Source organism: Aythya ferina (assembly GCF_964211825.1).
Source record: "Aythya ferina genome assembly, chromosome: 1".
NCBI classification, from domain to species: Eukaryota; Metazoa; Chordata; class Aves; order Anseriformes; family Anatidae; genus Aythya; species Aythya ferina.
In genome coordinates this window covers 66,471,344-66,496,143 of record NC_140296.1, presented here as the reverse complement: position 1 = coordinate 66,496,143, position 24,800 = coordinate 66,471,344, and the positions used below count along the sequence as shown (strand labels likewise).

Sequence of the window (24,800 nt, the reverse complement as noted above, 5' to 3'; positions counted from 1 at the left end):
TGGCCCTGAAATACTACAATTGCAAATATACCTATAGATGTCCACCTTATAAAACTAGACACCTTCCTCTCCTTGTACTGCTGTTGTCTTTGAACCTATGCATTTTGTACATAGTTTACCTTCTCTTGAAAAGTATTTTGGGGAAATGAATGAAGGAATGAACCATTCCAACAGATTTTCTCTTTTCCTCAGTCGTTCTAGTTTTGTAATATCCTACTTTCCAATGTCTACATCATGAAGTCTTTTAGAAAAAGAAACAAAATAGTATTTACATTGTCATCAAGTATTATATCAGTTAAGTCAACATAATTATGGTTCTGACATGATGAACTGCCAGAGAGAAGCAGTCTGCTTATTTACTACTAAATTTGTTGATCCAATGAATGCTAAAGCTGCTCATTAATTGCTCGGCATAATGTTTGTTATGCACTCTGGAATATATCTGCAGGGAGGGAAAGAGAGTGAAAGAGAGGAAAGATGACAAAGTTTAATATAAATGCTTCTCCAAAATAATATAATCCTAAAGAATTGTTTTAATTTAATTAGAAGAATTACCAAATATATTGGTAAATAGCTATATGTGAAAGTTTTGTTTCTTTACACAATTTTCTTTTTAATGTAGCTTGGTCCACTCCACATAAATGATTCTTCATAATTTTATCTGAATTCAAATTTTTTAGTTCTCCCCAGTTTATTTGAGTTCACTTTTTTTTTCTTCTCCCCAAGAAATATTTTTGGTTCCTCTACCAAAAATATTTCTAAATTTCCTAGCACCTCTTCTGTAGTTTTATTTGTAGTCTTATTTGAAAAAGGCCACCATTTTCTTTTCCAAGGTGAAACCATTTTTCTTTCCAGATATCATTTCCAAATATCATTCTCTGAGAAATACAAACAAACAAAAAATACTTCATCATCCTAGTCATCTTGTTTTTCATTTGACACTACCAGTTCCATCTCATTCTGGATCTATCTTGTGATGGGAAGGCATCAGTGATTGCAATAACACTCTGAATCAGGAAGGTGATATGTTGTGCTAGCTTGATTAAAGTTTGGTTTAAAGAGATACTGGTACTAAATGTCGTCCTTGATTCAGATTTCATCTGCTGATTTCCAGGACAGTTACCTGTCCTCAGCTGAGGGCTCTCCTATAACCTACACTTTCCTTAGATACCCCTGGGTTGTTTTCAGAGGCCACTGTTTAGATTAGGAAAGGAAACATTCTGATGTATGCAGACATTCTGCAGTACCGTTTCACCAATTCATCTTGGTATACATAGGTGGCAGTTTCTCATGTTCCATCTAATCTGAATCACTGCTTTCAGGCAGAACTATTACCACTGAGTCAAGTCTAAATCATCAACAGTTTACTTTATGTTGGTACTCTGGCCAAGGAATAGGAACCATACATTCATTTCCTAATCCTTAGTTAGATGGTTTCCTTACCAAAGAGGCATTTAAGAGGCATTTAAAAGAATACTTACAAACCAAGATTGTTTTTTTTTTGTTTGTTTGTTTGTTGTTCTTTTTTACCTTCATAAATGTTCTGACCTTTCTTTATTTTGTAAAATATCCCTGAGTGTAGCTTACTGTACATTGATTTTAATAAGCATTCTCTACAGACCGATATGTATAATCTTGGAAATTGTATAATACAATTTTCCTCCACTGAAATACTATAGAAAATTGCACATTTTATACTGACATGTGCCACATCAATAATACAGTTTTTATATCTTATTTGTAGCTATTGATCTCAACAGCATAATGAAAAATTGATTGCAATGAAGTGCACTACTTCTTAAGTGTAAATTTCAATGTCAAATTATTTTTATCTATGCTTCCCAATTATAGATGAAGCTTATACATTTATATATGTTTGCTTTTACAAAACTCTCGATCAGTAAATTAGATATGACAAGAATCTACTTGGTCAATAGAAACCTTGTTGCTCTCACTAAAATATGATTCCAAAATTAAATACACTAGTTCTCTTTCTTCATTACATAAAGAATTAAAGTCTCTGTATGTGGTATCACCTTCCTAGTCAATTTAACAATTTGAAATAGGGTCCTAAATCTTAAGGGGATATGGGCACACAAAGTGTTTTATTGTGCGGGAAACCACTGAAATTCATGCACTCATTCTGGAACCTACATGGCAAAGTAAACAAGGAGCAGCATATTCCTTTGTTATCTCTTGAGACCTTATTATTTTTTGGGGAAAACATTTGTGTTAAGGGAAAACCTTATGTTATTAGAACTGACAAAAATGAGAATGGCTTCCATACTTAGCAAAGGGTAGGCATTAGTTTCTATTTTTTGCATTGTAAAGGTAGAGTAACTTTATTTCTGCACCTTCTCTGTATCCTATTGGGAAGTTCAGACTGGGAAATTCAGACTACTTTTCTTCTAGGTCACGAGCAGAGGTTATCTCCAAAGAAAGCTCCTTTACTCCTGTTTCCTGGGGACTGGGACACTTAATGCAGAGTTGCTCCTGCCTGTGGAAGTTCTCAGAAAAACAGCAAAAATATTGCTGATTTAATTAGATATGCTATGCATTTCATAATCAACAAAAGGTTAAGGTGCCTAGGCTAAGTTAATCTGCTAGATCTCTTACAGTCAGTGAATAGAGATGGGAACCTCTGAAATAGCATGATTCATCCTGTTCTAAAAGGATGAGAATGAATCACCTTTCAAAAATGTCTGTCAATTTTCATTGATGATAGAAAAAAAGTGAATGTGATTAGTTCAAACTAGAGCCCTTATTTCAGTTCCTAGGATTAGAGAAGAGGAATCTCACCATACGGGCTCATATAACTGTGACCAAATGCTTGACTGTAATGTTGTCATAGTCTTGTTCAACCACTACCACATACCACATATAACCACATACAACTTCAGTTGTTCCACTGTCATGAAGATAAATTTAGAAATAACTGTGAACCTACAGGCACAAAAAGGAAATGAGTTTTTCTTCCTTCTTTTTGGATACCACTGAATACTGTCCAAATCTTTCACTTTCTCAGTATGGAAACAAATATTTCTCCCCAGGCTGGTTGCTGCCGTAGTGTTGACTGGGCAAGGAAAAGGGGAAAGATGTCTATGTCAGATGACCTGTAGTTATCATGCTTTTTCAACACTGCTAATGGAAGGGACTTCCCCAGTACTTGATGATAATCTCAATCAAAATCTAGAGTTCAGGATTTTATTTATTTATTTATTTATTTATTTTTGGGGGGGGGTGAGTGTGTGGGTGTGTTTCTTAAAGAACATCTGTCTGCTTCCATGTCTGTTTGTCTTAAATAGGAGTAATAGCTTTTACCTTCCTTAGAATGGGTGAGTTGGTTGCATCAGATGTAACTGGTTGCTGAAGTGGGAGGAATGAAAAACAGTTACACACAATGTGGCACAAAGAAAGCCTATTCTCCCATGGATTTATGCCTCTTGCTTCTTGAGACAACATTTTCTTTACACCTAAGGCACAAACAATATCCCTTCTACATTTTTTTTTTTTTTATTTTCATAAAGGTTGAGCTCATGGTGAAATGTGCTCTTTAGTGGGGGCATTAATAACATCTTCTGCTCAGCTGCCTATTTTCATGACATTTGTTAACCTTATCCATCTCTCAAAGCTGTTTGATATTAATTATGGGCTCAAAACTGATTGTAAATCAGGTTGAAAATGACATGAGCATGGTGACCATTGTAGAAAAGGGCTGCATAGCATCTAGTATGAAATGAGAAACATTTCCCCTGTTCACTGCACAAGCCAAATTTTGTTACAAGTTAGTACTTATGAAATGACTGTGCTTTTGTACTCCAGGCAGGTATTCAATTTGACCCTGTTTTTAAGTGGGGAGTTGCATAGATTAGGATATACTGACAAAAAAAAGTCAAGCACCATTTCAATAAAGGCTGGCTTTTATTGCTTCCATGCATTTGTTTGAATAGAGTTTTACAACTTTGCAATTCATTTCCAGATATCCTGAAGCAAATGTCCTGTGAATTTGCATATTTCAGGACTGATTTTTAAATGTAGACTACATAAGAACTTAAAAGATATGCAAGTCTTTAAAGAGAAGATGATAATCTTACCAATTAGATAATTATTGTTATTATAAAATCTTGTGTTTCCTACTTTAATACAAGGGCCTGAATAAGCAATGTGCACCTGAAAATCTTTTCCACAAGAAATTAGTCTGAGTTGTATTGCCATCAACAAATACATAAGCCAACAGTGAAAACTAGAAATAAGCCACAACGATCATATTATGAAAGCCAAGATAATTTTCTCATGACTCTTTGAAACCCAACTCTATCATAAGTCCAAGGTGAACAGTGTTTCTATTACTCTAATTAACTTGGTGATGTTTCAAAGCAAGGAGCATGTCAACATAGCTGTATGAAGGATGTGCATACATGAGCAGCATACATGTGCAGGATAGATATAAAAAATTAAAAACAGATAAATTGAGGTGGAAAAAAGCTCCAGAAAGAAGCCAAGGAAAATCTGCTAGTCTTAACTGTGGAGGTGTTATTTGTAAAACTGCACTACTGACAGACAGGGGTCCAGAAAGTGATTAAAGTAAAATAAAAACAAACCAACAACACTGAAATAACTGTGGAAATAATAGATGTGATAAAATCATGTTTGCAAAAAGGATGGATGGACATCCATTTAAATGGATGTTCCTCAATTAAAGAAAGTTAAAAAAAAATACTTTTAATGCTTTATTATTTATTATTATTTAATGTGGTTTACTTTCAGGCTGAGCATCTTGAGAGAGCTGGATTCAAAGTCCTACATCACTTGGCCAGCTGAGAACATCAACCAAAGCTCAGTAGCAAGACTGACAACTGCAGCACAGATCCTCTGAGAAGGCTGTTGTCGATGTAAGGGAGAGTGAAATATGGATGGAAATGTCCAAGAGCTGGTAAATTTGTGGTAAACACTTTTAAACTTAAGACAGAAAAGAGAACTAATTTATGTTTCTGAGCATAATTTCTTCCTTTAACTAGCCTAACCTTTTACTTAGGCAACATTCCTTAGATGTTATGACACAAACACTCATCAAGTCTCCTCAAACTTTCCATTGTATGACAAAATTTAGTGACATACAATGAGCTGCTAGAAGGGGTGTGAATATGTTGCCTTACACATCATCAGATTAGGTGGAATTTGAGTTCAGTTCCTAATGAACACAGAAAGAAAAAAAAAGACAGTTACTGTGACTATCTCACCTACCAAAAAATACTTTGATCAGGTGTACCTTATCAGACTCCAGAGAATACAATCCCCTGTTCCTTTATCCTTAATGAAAAAAGGTGTAACCTAATTCCTACTAAGCAAAGCACAGCTGTGTTGGTGTTCTTTTTCCATGGATAACCGGAAATAGGGCTGAGAAGTCTATAGATTATTTATTTATTTATTTTTGTAGCCATCAAGAAATGTAATGAGAATACTCTTAGTGTTTAACAAAGCAAAGAAAGGGAATGAAAAACATGTTTGTTTGTTTGTTTGTTTGCTTTTTTGGGAGGGTACTGCAATTTGGTTCAAACCACCTTTCAAGTTGGGCATTTAACTTGGTGGCTTTTTCTTCACTTTTGTGAGTCTTTTTTAGTCTGTAAACAATAAACATAAATATATTGTTATAAATATATAACAATAAAGAAGTCAGTTAGAGAAAGCACACCTGTTAGCAGCTGAGTCTGCTAGATTCTTATTTTGCATTTCTAGGCAGACTTTATGTTGTTCATATATTGTTATATTGCAACATTTTATGCAGATAGCCACAGGCCCTGCCTGAAATATTTTGGGAGTATAATCATAGTTTAGGAGCAGCTAATCTATTCAGGAATCACTATAGCTGGAACCAAGGCAGTGGCCATGTAGGAAGACAAGCAAGTTATTTGGCTCAGACCAATGAAATTAAGTGATCCCTGCCCATGGCAGGGGGATTGGAATTAGATGAGTTTTTAGGTCCCTTCCAACCCAAACCATTCTATGCTTCTATGATTCTTTCTCCATCAAGGGTAAACAGTAGTTGCTGCAAAATTTGTCTCCAACAAATGTCAGCAACTTATTTGGGTAAGCGAGAGAAGAAGTTAAAAATCAGTTTGTTAACTGCAATTCCCCTAAAGAAAATCTAGAGGGATGCCACTGACATGAGGTGTTATATCCATGTAAAATTTATCTACGCAACTTCATCTGTATAAAATCTGGCTATTTATCCTAGACTCTTCCAGTCAGTGAAGAGAGGCCAGTACCTTGAAGAATCAACTCCATCTAGATGTTTTAATATGGGATGGATTGCCCTCTGGAGGGATTATCCTATTGGTCACAAAGGGCTTTTTAATAGTTATTTGAGACCAGATACCTCATTATGCCTGTGCTCAGAGATGTTTTACTCAAGCTGTAATACAGGGTGTTAATAGACATGATTCAGGATATTAATTAATTGCTATATGACACTTCTAGGTTGTTGAATGAAAGTAAAATTATATTTTCCAGTGGTCTTACCTTTAACATTCACTGATGTGATCTACACAACATGCACAGAGTTTTGCTATACTGTTTCAATTTCTACAGTACCAAGGAAACCCTTTGTCTGCTACAATTAGTTTGGCATCGCTGTTTCCCACTGACTTATTCAGCATCATTCAGCAACTCTTTTCCAGGTTGTCTTTCCATATCAGCATAAGAAAGAGGATAAGGGAAATGTAGCATATTTTCAAATGTAGGTTGCAGATATATGACTTGGTGGAAATGATTTCCATCCTTTCTTGCTCTGATATGCCTCTTAGTACTGTGTTGATTTGCAGAGCTATGTGCAACTGCAGAAGGAAGCATTTGATAGTTTATATTTTACAGGTGAATTTCAGATCAAATGGCCTTAATGTAACTTAAGGAAATAAAAAATCACAAAGTTTCATTCTATCCTCTTTCATAAATCAGTAAAACAGAGCAAAAATAAGTCACAAGGCTTCACATCATAATTCATATTTTACAGAATATTTAGCCAAAGTTTCTAGTTTTACTTGTAGAGTTTCAGGTCTCTCTTCATTTTAGTATTAATTATCTTATTGTCACATATTTTGATATAAGTAAAAGAAAGCATGCATTTTATTCAGCTGGAAAATATGATCTAGTACTTAGTGGAACAACACCTGGGAGTCTCTGAAACCTTCTGCAACTCAAACCTTTTTTTTTTTTTCCTCCCAACGGGAATTCTCTTTAGCACCATTTTGTTTAGTTTCAAGTTTCATCAAAGTAGTATTTATTTGTACAAAACTATACACCAGATGTCTGCAACCATGAAGCCTATAAACTATTTTGTTGCCAATGTGACCCTAGTGGTTTCAACAATTACAAACTGAAAGCAGGTCTGTTTACACAAGGCTTTAATGTTAAACTATATGCAAACATAACTATGTGGACTCCCAGTTAGACAGACACATCCAGTTTCACAAATATTCCGGCAAATGAAATCTTAGAATTCGTAAGCTACTAAGTATAGCACAAAGAACATGAAAATCACGATGCAGTAGTACTTACCACTTATATATATAGCACTTTACATCTTCAAAGTACTGTGCTAACAATATCTAATTAATCCTCCTCAACTAATTAATCCTTTCCAGATCAGGAAGTTGAGACACATTAATTACAATTATTATTTATGTACTTATATAGCACCATAGGTGTGCATGCCTCTTTACAGACTTATAGACCAGTCCTTTATTAAGCAGCTAAACTTTGTCTTTAATACTAAAGGTTCTTAACATGTAACATTTGGAGGGAATACTTTCCCTGAAAAAGTTTACAATCATGCATTGTATTCTGTCACCAGAATTGTCCATAAGAAAACATTAAGAGCAAGATGGACATAAGGAGCTATACTGCTTATCTCTGTGTTTAGAATGTGTGTGTATATGGCTATACACTTGTGTGTGTGTTTAGAAAAAAAATATGTTATTGTGTTGAATTGTTGAATATTGTACTTGAATTGATTTTCAAGTAGGTTTATAATATGTTCACACCTCTGAACACATGAATTATCAACAATAGCATCTATGATGGTAATATACTTTCTTGTTATGTGTCTCAAAATTATGGAGAATGAAGAAGATCCTGAAATGAAGAATGGTTTCATTCTGTGGGCAAAATATCTAAATCTACCACTATTTTCTGAAAGATAAGCCCATTTGACTCAGAGTTTGGGTTACTGGAGGTCTAGGTTCTATTTATTGTGCATAATTTCCCAATGCAGCATAAAGTAAAATTTAAAAATGAGATTATTACATAATCGTTACTTTAAAAATTATTTAATTACTTACACCAATGCTTAAGTAGAAGGAAGTCAAAAATTAATGATCCCTTGCTTCCCAGCCCATTGCATTTTCTCTTAGATGAAGGAATATTACAGAGAAAACAGAGAATATTTTAATGGTGATCAGATGCCTGTTCGGTTTCTATCCTGTCCAGACAGTTCTTGATAGGTCAGCATGAAAATAAGCATATTTTTTTCTGCCAGGAATAAGCTCTAGTAACTTACCACTTCTCCTCGCCTCCCCTCCTCCCTTTTTAAAATCAACTTATTTATTTTTTTCAACAAAAATAATTGTTAGTAACATGTATCTGGTTCAAATCTGAGCAGATTACTCCTCACACAGCAAAAAGTTGTTCTAATAAGTCTAGGACAAACTCTCTCAAAAAATAATGGATGGTCTAGAAATATCTTCAGTTACAGTCAGAAAAATACATATAAAGGAAAGTACTATTCAGTCTGAATATATGTGCATATATCACATCTTATAATATTAGATGTATTTTAATCTCAGACTTCAGTTCTGCATTTGATGTTCTTCTATTAAATTCTTCATTTCAAGTGGATGGAATAAATCTTGTGTCTTCTTCTACAATTTCCTAGGTTGAAGGGGTTAGAAAGTATATGGCTTAGTCTTAAGAGAGTAAGTTGTAGCACAAAATGTTTTGAATTCTTTTTTTTTTTTTTTTTTTTTATTTTTGTTTGTTTATTGTATATTCACTATTCTAGATTATTCACTGAAATTCTTGGTCTGAAAACAATTCAGACACAGTTTGTTATAAGTATTAATAAATGAGATTCAACCTGTGAACCAGTTTACTTAGTTGAGACTTGGTATGTTGCTTCTACATTATAGTTCAGGACCAGAAGTGAAGAACACATTTTCTTTTCTCTCTCCCTCTCTCTCTCTCTCACACACTCTCTCAGATGAAATTTTAAAAGTTATTTAGGTAGGCAGAATGCAATTTCTTGAACTGGCATTTGGCCAGTATATGTGGTTTGACCTCCTTCTAATGGAGATGTGTTTATTTAAAGTAGCAGGGCACAGTCAAAGACCAACTGTATTTTCAGAGAAGGAGGTGAGGAAGTGAAAACAAGGAGCACCAATAAAGAATTCTAATCAGGAATGAAACACCTAAAAGTGTATTGAAACATTGTTCTGCAGTGCTTCGATTAATCCAAGGCTGTTTTAACTTGTGCAACTGCTACTTACAAGACAAATAACATGAGCTGACGCCAACCAGTCTGATGTTTTCATTAGGATAAGCCATTATTATAAAGTGCATCAGATGTATTGAGCGACAGTGAACTTTCTGCTTTCAGACATGGTGGTACAGTATTTAGTCTCGCCATGGGTCCAAGAACCCAGGTTTAAACTTTGCCTTGCTTTTGTTCAGTAGATTTTCCACTGAGTTACAGGTGGGTACCATCTTATTGAGGTTTGGTCTAAGTGTTGCTGCCTACTTTTTAGTGCATGTCAATGGCTAATTGAATGGGAATGCTTTAAATAGCATAGATAATTGGCAACCTAAAATTAGACTGAACTTGACTTCTTCTCCAGGTTTCTAAAGCATCTACATTAGGATAAAGTTCCTACCACTTTAAAACCTAATGTTTCAGCAACCTCAGTTGAAATTTACCATTTTCTGGCTTATCATGGACTTAACTAACAAATTAGCAACACTTTTACCTTCATAAATTCCAGTAGCTGAATATACAAGTGAGTTTCACCATCAGGAATAAAAGTCCTTACTATTTCCTTAAGTTGATCATAGAACAGTCAAGAAATAAGAGAAAGCATTGCTTTAGTCAGTGACTAACCAGGTATTTATCATGAAATTAGGATGGTGAGTCTAATGAAATGTGGAAATGGAAGAACTATAAGGAGCATGTCTGGAATCTGTATGGGGGTCTGGATGACAAAACTGTGAAAAAATTATTATTCACAGTCTTACTGAAATTAAGGTCAATGGCTGAAGGATGGGTGCAGTAAATGGAGAGAGGATGAGAACAGGTGAACATTTTAGAATTATAAGGAAAAGTCATTACTGATTTGTATAATTAAAGGTGTCATTGGGAACCACAGAAGAAGGAAGAAGTCCCTAGCCATATGTTCACAGTGATGTAAGACCGATGGAATTAAAAGAAAAAGGCATATATATAAGACAGGTCAGCTTTGACTTGTTCTTGAGATGGAAGCAGTGTTATGCTCCGAGATCAAATGCATGCACCTCTCTTGCCTCAAGTGAACTGTCTGAATAAAGGTAATTAATTAATTCCAGGGAAAGAGTTATAGCAATGTAAATGCTGAAACAATGAGGTAAAATGAGTTTCTGATGATATGTTTATTTTCAGTTTTCAGTCATTTTCTATATATAAAAGTATAGATATATACAGGTACCAAAACCTTCTGAAGATGTCAAGTGGAAGTCAGGTTTTAAGTTGTTCTTTCCTTCTTCCCTTCCTCATGTCATCCCACACCCTCCATTCCTCATACTTTCCACTTTCCTCTCTTTTTCTCTCTTTTCCTCTTTTCCTTTCACTATAGTCTCATAATGCAGAGGTTTTTGAACAGCACGGCAACATATCATCAAAAGCAGCAGGCTCGGAGAAGGTTCTCAGGTCATTCTCCCAACCTGCCCAGTGAAACCAACTAGTTCCTGTGCATTACTTCCTGACAGTAGCTGATTCTTTGTTGATAAAGAAGGGTCAAAATATATAATCAGATTTGTGCTATTCTTTCCCACGATCAAAAGGAGGAGGTTCCCTCTTCCCTCATTTGAAATCTTTGCTGAAGTACACAGTCAGCAAACCTCTCTGCTAAGTGCCTCTGCAATTGTTATAGGTTTTCAGATTTTTTTCTTCCCCTCCTCTCTTCTCCTCTGCTACAACAGATAAAAACTGAAACTGCTGGTTCCTATCAAAGTGCACCCAGGAACTAAGCTAAAAGGAAGAATCTCTCTCTGCATAATTCCAGCATTGATGAATTAAGACCTAAAATGCCTTTTTGTATTTCAAACAACATTCATAGTCCATGCTTAAAATCGAGATTAGCTCCATCAAGAAGCAGTAAATTCAGCAATAAGATTTAATCTCTGTGGCACTCAAAAGACAAGATTCAATTATATTCTGTGATCTTAATTGAATTACCCCCCCCCCCCCCCAAAAGTAATGACATTATTTTATATTTTCCCCAAGCCCAGCTTACTCAGATTGAAAAGAATTAAATAAAGCATGGTTTGAGAAAAAAAATGTTTGTTTTTTCTGCCTAATAATTCGCAGCTTTGAGGAGAACTAATATCCTTCTAATAGTAAAAGACTAATATCTATCTCTGGAAGTGCTCTTTTTTTTTTTTTTTTTTTTTTTTTTTGACCCATCTGGTTTGTCAGAAAAGTCTCCTACCTCTGATATTTATACAATATCATGCAAATGTCAAAATCTGAATGTCATCTTCAAAGACCCTTTTATGTCAGGCAACCCCTTTATAGGGAAAAAATAAACAATTTTATGTATGCATGCTTGATGCCAGTCCAATTAATAAAAGCCTTTTTTGCTATGCTTGGCTACAAGCAAGTTTCTCTTTTGAAAATGAACAGAGGGAGAATGAGATAAAAGGTCTGTATTGTTTCCTTGCAAATTTTACAGTTTCATTTTTAATTTGTGTTTGGATGTGAGGATCTTGGTGCAGATGGTGTGATAGTCCACAGTATGTTCTGAGAACCTGAAATGATAACAAAGATATGCAAATTGAGAGGGTGCTTTGGATGAAAGCCAGGATATCCAATTTCACAATAGCTGAAAACAAATTGATGTGCCCAGCAAACTACTCAGAGTAGCACTAGGAAATGTAACAGTGCCAAAACAAATTATATTAATGACCTGAGCAGTTTGTTGAATTCTATTGGCTAGCTTAATGTTGGTTACATTTGTCTGTGTTGGCACTTCATTTACTGCACAAAACAAGTTTTGTTCATAAAAAAAAAATAAAAAAAAAATAAAAATATTAATGAAAAATCAGTCTTGGTAATTGTAAAATAAAGTTATACAATAATTATTTTTACATCTGTATACAGGAATTATTTTTACATCTTAGAAATGTCAAGCATATTTCATGTGAAACAAATTGATAAAGTAGATACTCCTGAAATTCAGAAATCAGAGTCAATCAAAAGAAATCAAAATTATTTCTACAAGGAAACAGAAACATCAGTGGCACTAGCTCAACATTACATTTAATACTAATAAAAAAATTAACAATTTTCTGTTATTAAATACAGAAACCTAGTAAGAAATGTTTCCAAAGAAAATATTTGTGTGTAAAATCACTGTCTAGAATAATTCTGACACATTAATGTTATTCACATTTTTGCCAGTGTTAAAAAGAGAGCCTGAGCTGTTGGTTGTCATTACTGTCTTCCCCTCCTCCTTCCCTTAACTGAAGAATTCTCATCTTCAAGTGAATCACTTTAAACAGACTTTAAAAAAATGTTTCTTGCTTAAACTATGTTTAAATGGATGAGAAAAAAAAAGTCTGCCAAGAATACTTGTAGTTTGACTATCCCTTAACAGTTCATATATTTTACATGAATAGCTTCTTTCTATTTAGAATGAGAAAATGAAAGGCACTTTCAGTTTTCATAAAATCATACTAGCAATGCAGTGAATTGAATGCACCTTTCACATACTTCAGCAGTCCATACTGAAAAACATACTTTGAATTATGCAGATCCATAATTTGAGTCTTGCTAAAGCCTGGTTTTGGATCTGATTCTAAACACATGAAAAACTTTTATTTACTAATAATATACATAAATTGGGCCTAGCAGAGGAAAAAATAAACTAAGATTTGATCTTGCTAAGATTTGATCTTACAGTCAATAAACTACCACCACAGCTGGCATAAGAATAACAGAGTTTCAATGGAGAGATACCAGTCTACTTCACTTAGACATTTGTGAACTGCATATTTTATTTTAATTTCTAGCAGCATCACTAATCTTTTGTTCATCTAAAAAACTCTGAGGCCATTTTATAAAATACTAAATCAAAGTAAAAATAGCAGCAGCTGCACCAATTCTCCCCCCTTCCCCTTCACATTGTGTACAAGTACAACTTAAAGGTGTTATAAATTGTTACCATCTATTAAAATGAGAAGCAGTTTCTTATTGCTTGCAACTTTATTTTAATGTCACAAGAACAAAAACAAATACTGGCAGGGAATTCATCAAATGTTCAGTACCAAGACAATGTGTCTCAACTCTTAAATGTCACCTATTATATATACACGTCCTAATGCCACAAAACTGTTCTTGTGAAAAACACTTACATCCATAGTTTGTACCTTTGTTGTTTTTACCCTTACCTGCTACTAAAAAGTAGGTAGTTTGAGTCAAAAAATGGCAGTTATTGTCATTTCCTAGATAAACATAAAAAAGACGAGGGGAAAAAAAAAAAAAAAAAAAAAAAAAGGCTTGGTACAATATTGATTTCTGACATTTTGATTCAGGCTTTTCCCTCAAAACTTGTATACAGAAGAATCCTTCTGATGAATTCACCCTTGTGGGCAGAGAGCAAATTCTTGGTACAACCTGCACCGCTGCTCCTGCGCTTGACTTGAGACTGCAGGTATTTGCTATGGGACAAAATTGATGTGGAGTTGTAATAATTCAAAGGGAAGTGAAGTGGGTTTGGCAAAGAGAGCTGAGAAAGAAGCAGAAGGGTATGTCAAATTCTTGTTGGTCCTGGGGTACTTGCCCAGTTATATAGCTCCTGGATCCATGCTATAGTTGAGCCTGTGGTTGAAGCCAATAATCACAGGGTAGATGCCTTGTTATAAGAACAGGCAACATTTTTAACAGACTTCATGGCTTCTTCCTCAGAAAACAAACTCCATCCCTGTGGCAGGTTAGCAATCAGATGCATCTTCCCAAAAAAGTGTGGTAATGACCTCCATCTGTTCCTTCTCTGCTTATGATAGCAGGAGGAGATGACCTGGTTCTGTGGTTTTTAACTCATTCAACATTCAGAGTGGTTCAGTGAGTGAACATGGAAGACTTTTCAAGGTGGGGTAAAGTGTGTTTTTTTTGTTGTTGTTTGACTGATTTTTATTTTATTTTATTTTATTTTATTTTATTTTATTTTATTTTATTTTATTTTATTTTATTTTATTTTATTTTATTTTATTTTATTTTTTACTTGGTGGCATATCTTGCATGAAAATTTCAAAGTTTCTCCACAGCCAGTTGGATAGGGAGAAGATAATGCAAGTCAGCCTGGGAAGTCCTTGCAGATTTACAAAACTGATCTGATGGAAAACATATTTATTTATTTTTTTAAACAAATAAACAAACAAAACCCAAAACACCCCAAGAAATATGCAGTGATTCCATTTATCATGAATTTATTTATTTAAGGACAAGTTCCCATTTTTTCCTCCTTATTACAACAAGAAAGTGTCTTCTTGGTTGTACCTTTGCAAAGGAAGAAGTAGAATGAAAAGAATGGAGAGGGAAGAAACCCATGGAGTTTTCACTTCTTTTAATGTAAATTCTTTAGTTTTTAATATCAGTATTGTGCAGTCCCGAAGGGTAAGTCCATCTCTTGCTTCCAGGAGTGCAGGGGTTGCATGGTAGTGGAACCAGCACAGTGAACCCTGCTGCCCCACTGCACAGCCTACTTCACCATGGTGCACTGGATCTTCAGGCACTGACTGGAGGTCTGTGAGACCTCCCCATGCAATATGTTACACCACAGTGCTACTGGGACCTGCCCCTGTTGCAGACTGCACATCCAAGGGCAGGTCCCATCACAGTGGAGCAATGCCTGCTATCCTTCATGGGCATGAGATCAGGTCAAAGAGCAACAGTCCCAGCCGGAACAATCTCTGCTCTGCACTGTGTGTGCGTGTGTGCAAAACCAAAGCTTTCAAGTGGGAAAGGGGGAACAACTCCCTTTCTCACAAAAAAATGTGTAGTGCTTCTCTTTAGCTGAGCCTGAAGTGCCTGTTCCAAACATGCTCTTCTCCCAACGACTTCATTCCTGTGTTACTCCCACACTCTCCTTAGTAGGTGTGCAGCACTGTGCCATTTCTAAGTTGCATACAATGTGTCTGAGAGTAGAAGTTTAGCTTTTTTAATTAGGCACAGTGCTATTTTACCCCCCCCCCCTTTTTTTTTTTTTTATCATAGTGAGATGGAGGTATAACTGTGAACTCGACTCACATTTGTCAAAGGAAATAATAATAATAATAATAATACAATCCTCACAAAGCAATTAATAGCTTTTAGTAACTGATGTATCTATGTAACAGCAAAATATAGGTTTTAGATGAGCCCAGAAAATGACCCATGGTAAAAAGCTAGCTAAAAGGAATACCTTAGAGCTGTCCATCAGTTGCACAGACGCACACAAATCCTGAGCAGCGAGGCAATGTACTCTCTGTCTTCATGCATAATACATACAAAATAGGTGAAGTGGTATGTAAAGTGAATTTTAATTGGTTATAATTGTCATTTCATTTAGTAAAGTATTGTCTGGAGACCAGGATATCAATTAGCACTCTATGGACTCTGTTACTTATGAAAATATGCATATATAGAGATGATGTGCTTTAGCAGCAGATATACTTTAATTAAGAAAGTGGTACAGTAAATTAAAGACCTTTAAAGTATTAATTAATTGGTGTATAGATCAGTTCCGAGCATCAACTTGGTAAAGTTAAAATCACTGTATCTGATTTAAATTAGATAAGAAATGCATACTTTGTGTTGTTACTAGCCTTTCAAAGGTGTTTGCTGCCAGAACCATGTTAGCTTAAAGGTGAAACACATCTATTCTCTATACAGTGCTAAAGTTTTATCTCAAGTTGGAGCTGTTTAAAGTTATCATTTGTTCTTACTAAAATATCAACCAGAAGTGTTTTGTCATGAGCCTTTATCCTACTCTTCTTATATATGTCCTTCATATTCCTTGGTGTTAATAAACATCCCAGCATTAATAAGGTATAGCAAAATGATTGATGTATTCCATTTTATTATTAAATTGTTGGTTACCAAGGCATTTTTTTTTTCCTTCTTCTCCTTTTCCATGAGGGATGAAGAGGGACCTGTCCCTTTTTAGCTGCTTGCTCTGAATGACTTTTATACCCAATATATTGAGAAAAGAGGATGAATGTCACCTCTCTTCTCTTCCTCCTCCTGCCGATGCATACTCCTTCTTTTGATTGACAGCTACTAATAACCTTCCTGCCCTAAGTGCCATGGAGACACTTTATTAGGACAAACAGCCAAGGAAATCTAGGAATGAAGCCAAGCCTGCAGTGAGTTATTATCGGGCTTGTATTTATCTCAGCTTTGTAATTTTTTTCAGTGATATGCAAATCCTGAAATAGATCTTCTTCTGTTGAAGGACAGGTCCCTCTGTTAATTGATCCACTGAGATTCAGCCTAACCTCTTTTAGCTATCAGCCAGGGAAACAGGCTACATAAAAGAGTCTCAGTGCTGTATACAGTTCACATAAATTCACTGTGCATTCTACAAGGAAAACTTCTGCACAGAAAATGCATTTTAGTTCCTGAACATATTTTACATATCAGTGTTATCTGCATAACAGATCAAACTGATTTGTTTATTTGTTTATTAGATATGTATGAGGGTGCACTCTTATAATCAAATATGATTTCAGATGGAGCCTTTTTTCTTTCTTTCTGGAATGATACACCACAAACATGTATTGTAAAAACACATTAAATGAAATTCAGACATAATGAAAATGCATGTGTTCAAAATCACTTTTTTTTTTTTTTTCTAAAAAAAAAAAAAGATACATTAGAGAAACATTTTATTATTGCACAATTTGACTGGGAATTAACAACACAGGTGCATCTCCGACATGCTTTGAGATTCTGCAAACATTTCTTGTTTCTTTGTGGGGATTTGCAGCAAACAGGTAACATTGTTTCAAATAAATCTTTTAATAGCATATTAATAACAGCAGCAGGATAGATTTACCTCTGTTTTGTCTTTCTCTATGGATAGGTCCATTTAACAAGCAATTTATTTGACAGAGAACAGAATTTGCAACAAAGGGAAACACTAATAATAATAATAATAATAATAATAGTAATGCCAAAGAGTCCCGAATGAAAAGGGATCATCATAAAAATGGTTAATATTATTTTTTTTAATTTACATAGCAACTCTTATCCATAAGAAACCCAAAGACCTAGATTTTCATAAACCCCTGGTAGAGTAACACCAGTACAAGCATAACTGTCTTTGAGACAAGGAATACAGCCCTGAGAAGGGTCAAATTTGGAGCTGGGTTCCAGCTCTGCTGAAGAGTGAACAGGGATCAGTAATGCTCACACATGGACCAGCTTTCATTTTGACACTTCATCTAAGACACAGCAACATGAAGTAAAGGGGAAATCTATTACCAAATCTTTTTCAGTTTCTCAACCTGAGAGACAGAGTGATGTGCAGTAATGAGGTGTGAGGCATGAAAGTCAGTGTTCTAATCCCAGTTCTGCCCACCAAATTATGTCATGGCCTTGAGCAAGTCATTTTACTTCTACTGTTTTAAAATGAGGATGATAAGCCTTACAAGGCTCAGTCTATGATTCTTACTCAGGAAGTGTTTGTAAAGTGCTTCCAGTATATGAAATACTTACGTAGGTACAAATAATTTTTATGAGCACAACCATAGTACCTGGACTGGGGAGCTCCTGAAGATTTGTTGGTGTTGATAAGGTTGCAAGAGAATATGCACTGCAACTTTGTTTGGACTTCTCTAAACAATGCAAATGATCATTTCCACATACAAATTTCATTTCTTTTCCTATTTCTCTTGTAAGGTAATGTGAGAACCAGACAGGAATTTCTTATCATTTTAAGTGTAGCTGAGATCTAGAATCAATATTCAATTACAGCACTCTTGGACATGCTTGAGTCCTGTTGATTTTAGTGGTGTTATGACCCATATTTATAGCTGATGTATTTTGGGCTGACAGGGACAGAGCACACTGAATATGACAACTGAAAATTTGAACCTTTACATTACTAGGCTGTTCAGGGGGGTTCATGTGCATCTTCAAGTGTTCTTCAGTGTGCTGTTGAAAGTCTAGCTTTTCTGAATGATGACATTTAGAGATGGATTTTACAAGTTTTGCTAACCTTGACTCAAATCCTTTATTCTTCCCATATGTCCTTAAAGAATTTTCTATTAATTATTGGTAGAAGGCAATTCACCTGACAAAGATACATTTTGCAAAGCTCAGGTGTGTGCAGTTCATATCTTTGTTAGTACAATGACAGCTGTAGATAAAACGTTTGTGTTACATTATATAACACAGCCATACATTAATATAGTACTACAGCTTGAATGTTGGTAAGTAATCACTTTTTCTAGAAGCGATAAACATCAGTTTATTTCAGCTGACATGTAGATAACTGGACAGGGATACATCAAAATGCTGAGTTGGCCTACAAGAGAAAATATTTTTATTGGTGTTGATTTCAAACCTAAGGCAATGCCAATGAAAATAGTAGTGCATTTTAATCTGACCAAAGCAAAATACAGTGTTTTTATTATTATTATTATTATTATAGATACTGTCTTTTATTTCATATATATTCACAATAATTTAAGAACAAGGAATCTGTCAGAAAAAAAAAAAAAAAAAAGAGAGAGAAACAAAAGAAAAAAGAAAACGAAGTCTTTTAAGACTGAGAACATCAGAATAAGGCTAGTCAGCTTTCCTCAGTGGACAAAGTGATAAGGAAATGTTATATTCCTTAAACTATGAGCAAGTAAAGGTTTCTCAAAGTCAAGCCAATACAGCAGGTGACAGAGAGCACATAGCCTACAGGCACGTCTACAGGCCATTCCAGTTTTCCTCACACATGCTGTTAAAAGGATGTTTTATCCTGAGGCAAAGTTATGCTGAAAGAGTTAAAAACCATTTTAGAACATAAGATGTCATGTCACAATGCTTCAGAAACACTGCTGAAAAGTTGCAATGCATATAATGCTTTTTCTTCACTTCATTTATCTTACCTAAGAAATCACACTTAAGCCAGATCCAAAGTCTGATTCAATCCTCAGTAGTTTTTATTTATTTATTTATTTATTTATTTTTAGCATTGACATCAAAAAAGTTTTTGACTAAGGCAAACAATTTTAGTGAACCAAACTGACAAACATTAAAAATATTATAATGGCCTTCCAGATTAACAATAGCTTTAGCCAGTCACTTAGTAGATAAAAATTGGCATTAGTCCAATGTAATTAGTCCAGTAATCAATAGCGCTACACTGATTTACATCATCAGAGGTGTTGTTAAAAGATACTTTAAAAATAAAAAATAAAGAAGTGAAACCTAAAAATAAGGAACACAGGCTAAAATTAAATAGCCAGCATTTTTCTAAGATCTAAAATGTATTAAAAAGCACAGATTCTCTTGGTCTAAACCAGCAGGTAACTAGCAAACATTAACCTAATATACCACTATAAATGATGACAGTGCTAAAATAAGAAATTGAAAAAGAAATCTTGTTTATGTCAGGATAGTATGACCTAAGACCTTTCTCTGTCCTTTGAGATCATCTTTGTATAAGCAGGCAGTAAAGAGTCTTGCTGAAAGAGCTATGAGGAAGCAGGTTAGTGTTTCAGACCAACTAGTATCTCTTACAAATAGACTAGAACAAGTTTCGGCTCTAGAGTACAGGTCTGTCAAGAGAAAAAGAAAATAAGACAGACTCTGCACATACATTTTACAATATCGTGTAAGTTGGCAAGAAATAAATAAATGTTCTCACTGCCTGGGCATGGGAGAAGGTTAAGAGGATGTTGTTCTTGCAAGAACAAGGCAAAGCCAAGTGCTACCATATTTTATCTGTGAGTGCACAGACATACAGCATCCATTGTAACACAGAAACAAATCACAGTGGTCAACCCAGGTTTTTTGTTCAGAAAAATGTACCTCTTTGTTATCTAGACTTTTACCAGACAGAGCTTTTAGCCTAGCAAGGAGCAGGAAGGAGGACCTATCCAGATCTTCATGGCATTTGGATGAGAGCCACACTCACCCAGAGGCCAGTTCTTAATAGTGCCTCTTCCCACCTTGTGGACAGATCCTCTAGTTTTCCCCATAAAGACAGAAAGTGAGCATCAGGATCTTTCAAAGTGTCTCTGCAGATAAATCTGACCATTTGAAGGCAGTCTAAGTTACATAGATATTGATATCTTTGCTGACACTGCCAACACAGTTAATGCTGACTCTAAAAGCCCTATTTAATGTGAACATCTGGCCTATTACGTAGCTGTTAACTGGAGTGAAACCATCATGTACATTCCATATAAACAGCTTACTGTGCCAAATAATAACATTATATTTTTATTGATTTTATTTTATTTTATTTTATTTTATTTTATTTTATTTTATTTTATTTTATTTTATTTTTTTAACAGTCTGATTGCTTTCAAGATGGCCCTTTCCTCAAAACTTTTTCTCCAATATTAACAACTCTTCTAGCTCCCCAAGAGTATCTCTTTCATATGTTATATATCTTGTTTATTTCAAGTTCTTTTCATGCTACACAGCAACCTTAAATTGCTTTCTCATCTGCTGCTGCAGCCATCTTGTTCATCTCAGTAGCCAGAAACAACATAAAGTGAAATACAACTGTGTCTACAGAAAAGCAAGAATGCCTCTGGCTAATCTGATATATTCCATGTTGGATCATCCCTGCTATCGTATACCAAAACTGTCAGAAACCGCAGTAAGACCCAAACGTATACAGCTTCCCCTATGCTGGACCCCTTGCCAATGATTGTTGTCATGAATTGGATGAGATATATTAGAGAGGAAGGGTTGTTGGGTTTTGTTACAAATAGTATTTCTGTCAGTGAAGTGAAAGGCATGCCACATCCCAAAAGATGATACGTGACACGGTTTTCACTTCACTGAGATATACTGAGAAATAAACAAACTACATATTTCAAATGATTCATCTTCCTCTCACAATTTGCCTAAGCAATTTCATTTCTATTGTTTTCCACAAGTTGTTCCAATCAACTAAGAAATTGTATTTTATTCTAATAATTAAATGAAATGTGTTATCTGTTGTGTAGTTCTCACCTCTGAAAAGTAGGGATGAATAAAAATTGATATAAATGAATGTGACTTCCATTGTTAATGGTATCTCTGATGGAGTCTAAGCCTAAAGCTGAGTACTGTGCATCTTCATGAGGAACCAGAAACCACCACTAGCACCAGAAATGTCTTTTAGTCTTCCGGCAGGAAAGTCGTGCACACACCTGTCAACTGCTTCCTCATAAACGCACAGATAGAATCTGTCTTAGCACACATTGGATACTCTGCTATTGCTGTTGTTATTGTTCAATGTAAAGCAATTTAGTTAACTTAAGTGTCTTTAGGTATTTTATTAATTCTTCCCCAAAATATTCTAAATACTCTGTACAGCTGTATCCATAATTAAATCATCTAGGTTTCACTTGAGAGAAACAGAAACATGTGGCTTGTTTTTAAACCGTTCCTGAAATGAAAATGCTTGCCTTGGATAGACAAATATGATTAGTAAGCTGCAGTAGCTCAGTTCTGATCCTTAGTTTTTATCCGCTGTTTGGTAACTGTCTTGCTGTTTTCTGCAGCGTATTAATTCTGAAAGTGATATACTGCTTTAGAGTCAAAGGAAGTTATAAAAATGGCCGGAAACATAGATTCTCAATAATGACTCAATAATAAATGTTTCACACTGGATTCCATTATAAGTATCATATTCACTCTTATGGTTTTGCACAGGAACAAATTTCATGATTACTGCCAAGGTGCAAGGAAAAAAGTTTCTGGCAAGTGTGCAGGTCATTCATTAAATCATACTCAAGATATACAAAGCTACCAGAATTCTGTGCTGCTAAAGCTCTGAATAATGATTGGATAGGATTTTTTTTTTGTTTTTAATTATTTTCAGAAAAGATTTTTTGAACACTTTTATCCTACAGGTGTCTCTTCCTAAATAATGACTTTGATCAGATAGCCACACAAGCTTGCTGAGCAAGCTTGTGATGTGGGACATTCATTTAGCTGAATGCTCTAGGGGTTCACATTCACCTTCGGCTCTTCAAGCACAATGAAAAGAATTAGGAACACAGAAAGTGTAATTCATCTAATCCCAAAATAGACATCTACAATAAATCAGATGACTCACCAAAACCATCAATAATCTGTGTAGCCAAATCAATTCAATGGGAATGCATGCCTCAAATAGGTGAGACCAACTGCTGGGTCAGAGCCAACCTCAGTGTACATGAGAATGAAGAACTACCATGCCCAGGGTGGGGGGCTTTCCTCTACACAGGGGAAAGTATAAGTAATAACTTCTAAGTAATAACTATAAGTTATTATAAGTTATATAAGTTATTATAAGTTATGTATAACTTATAAGTAATAACTAATAAGTAATAACTTACAGTATATGTAATAACTTCTGCCTTTTTCTCCTTTGACTCTCCTGAAATTTCTATGCATCTGCACCTCAAATATCTCATGATCACTTATAGCCATACATCCTCAGTACAAGTATCAGGGCACCTTGTACATGGTTAGCAACTTCCAGCAGGCAGATAATAAAGTGTAAGATAATAAATAAAGCACGTATGAGGAGGTAAAAAGAGTCTCCTTGAGATCATTTTTTACTAGAAACTTTGGAGATACCAAAGTTATGTCTTTCACTGCCATTCTTACACCCACAGGCTATGAAATACCTGGTAACACTCCTGAAAACAGCTGACTGTATAGTGATGATCTCAGTATTTAAAACATCAGTTTCTATTTAATGAGTGCCCATTTTCTGTATTTATAAGTGGAAACTATTTAACAATGTCTTTTTTCAACCAGAGTGAAATAAATCTCCCTATCATGGGCAAATACAAGTTAGGCATTTAAGGTAGGATTAGTACATGTATGTCCCAATATCTAAAGAGTATGCAGCCTTAACGTGTAGTAAGTGTGTTCTTCCATCTATCAGTAGAGGGGGGAGAGTAAGATACTTTCACTGCTTGATTTTTTTTTAATCTTAGAAACCTATATCCAAATGAGGTGAACTGTCTTCATGTCATTGGCAGCAAAACAGACACAAATACTCACTTCAGTTGGTGTCTTGTACTGGCCACAAATCAAAAGCCCGTGTCAGAGAAGATGAATGCCACACCGCAAGCGACCTCCCAAGTACCCAAAGAAAATAGAATTCTCAAAGAAAAAAAAAAAAAAAAACATTTTTTCCCTGTAGCTATTTTCTCATTAAAAATTAAATACCATGGAATGACCTTATATATATATATATATATATATATTTCACTGTGCTCAAACATGCTCATTTCCATTAAAATGTAACCCTGAATAAGGTTATTAATAACCCATCTTAGTAGTAGTTGAAAAAGTTAGTCTAACCTAATCACCTCAAGTTTCAGAAAGACCCATTGGTCATTGCAATTTTTTCTTAATTCTCAGTTTTCATGCTTTCCTCATTTGTACCGTTTTCACATTTTATTTCTTCAATTACAGTCCTTTTCTCGTTTGCATTTTCTCTCTTCCATGCAACAGAGAAGTTTCTCATTTACAAGCTGACACCTGTGGTTTTGAATAGCAACTTATAATGTAAGTTATATGAATGAGATGTGCTGCATGATTTTTCAGTGTACGTTACACAATAATTGACCTCACAAAGATTATCAGTTATTCATGGCCCCTTGCCTTGAAAAGGATCCTAAACAGCCAATCACAATTTAAGGGCATATTATTCTGCCTTAAACACATTTATTCACAGTACCTTTCACAAGTTATTGGCCATTTTCTTTCCTAGAATTAAGGATTATTGAAGCTTGTGCAACAAGAACTTTGTTCTTCATAACTCATCCTTTTACTTGCTTATGCAATGAACCATTATAATTTGCAGATACTTGCTTCAGAGGACTTATGACTTCAGTGGCTGTACAAAGACGAGGACAAAGACAAGTCAAGAGGAAGGAAAACATTTACAACATAATGAGAAGGTAAATCAACTTACATTTGCTGCAAATAGGTTGATGGAAAATATCACTAATGTTCCCTTTTAGCTGTGAAGATGAGATGCTTCTACCAGTCCTTGTTCAGTTATGATACTGTATATGGGGTCAAAGAACCCAGGCATTTTCTGCCTAATTTCTAAGCTTTAGAGAAATGTTTAAAATTAAAAAATTAAAAATAAAAATTAAAAAAAAAAAAAAAAAGAAAAGGTAAGGAGGGGACTTCATGAGCTCTACCTAGAGCTGTTGGATGGGATCCACCTCTAGAAACTCATTTTTGGGGTTGAAAAGTTTCCTGGACCTAATCCAGCTAAGGTAGCTGGATTTATGTTTATCGCTGTTTTACAAGTAAATGTATCTATGTATCCAGGGTGGTAAATGAGGTGTGA

The 24,800-nt window shown here is 34.9% G+C and overlaps 1 long non-coding RNA gene across 1 annotated transcript in view; it reads left to right on the top strand.

Moving 5' to 3' along the window:
• Positions 1-24,373, top strand: part of LOC311424677 — an 82,536-nt gene extending 58,163 nt beyond the window's left edge. Inside the window, exons 6-7 of the long non-coding RNA XR_014686159.1 lie at positions 4,768-4,892; positions 24,303-24,373. This is a non-coding gene — a long non-coding RNA (uncharacterized lncRNA). The remainder of the gene's footprint in view (positions 1-4,767; positions 4,893-24,302) is intronic.
• The last annotated feature ends 427 nt before the right edge of the window (positions 24,374-24,800 follow it).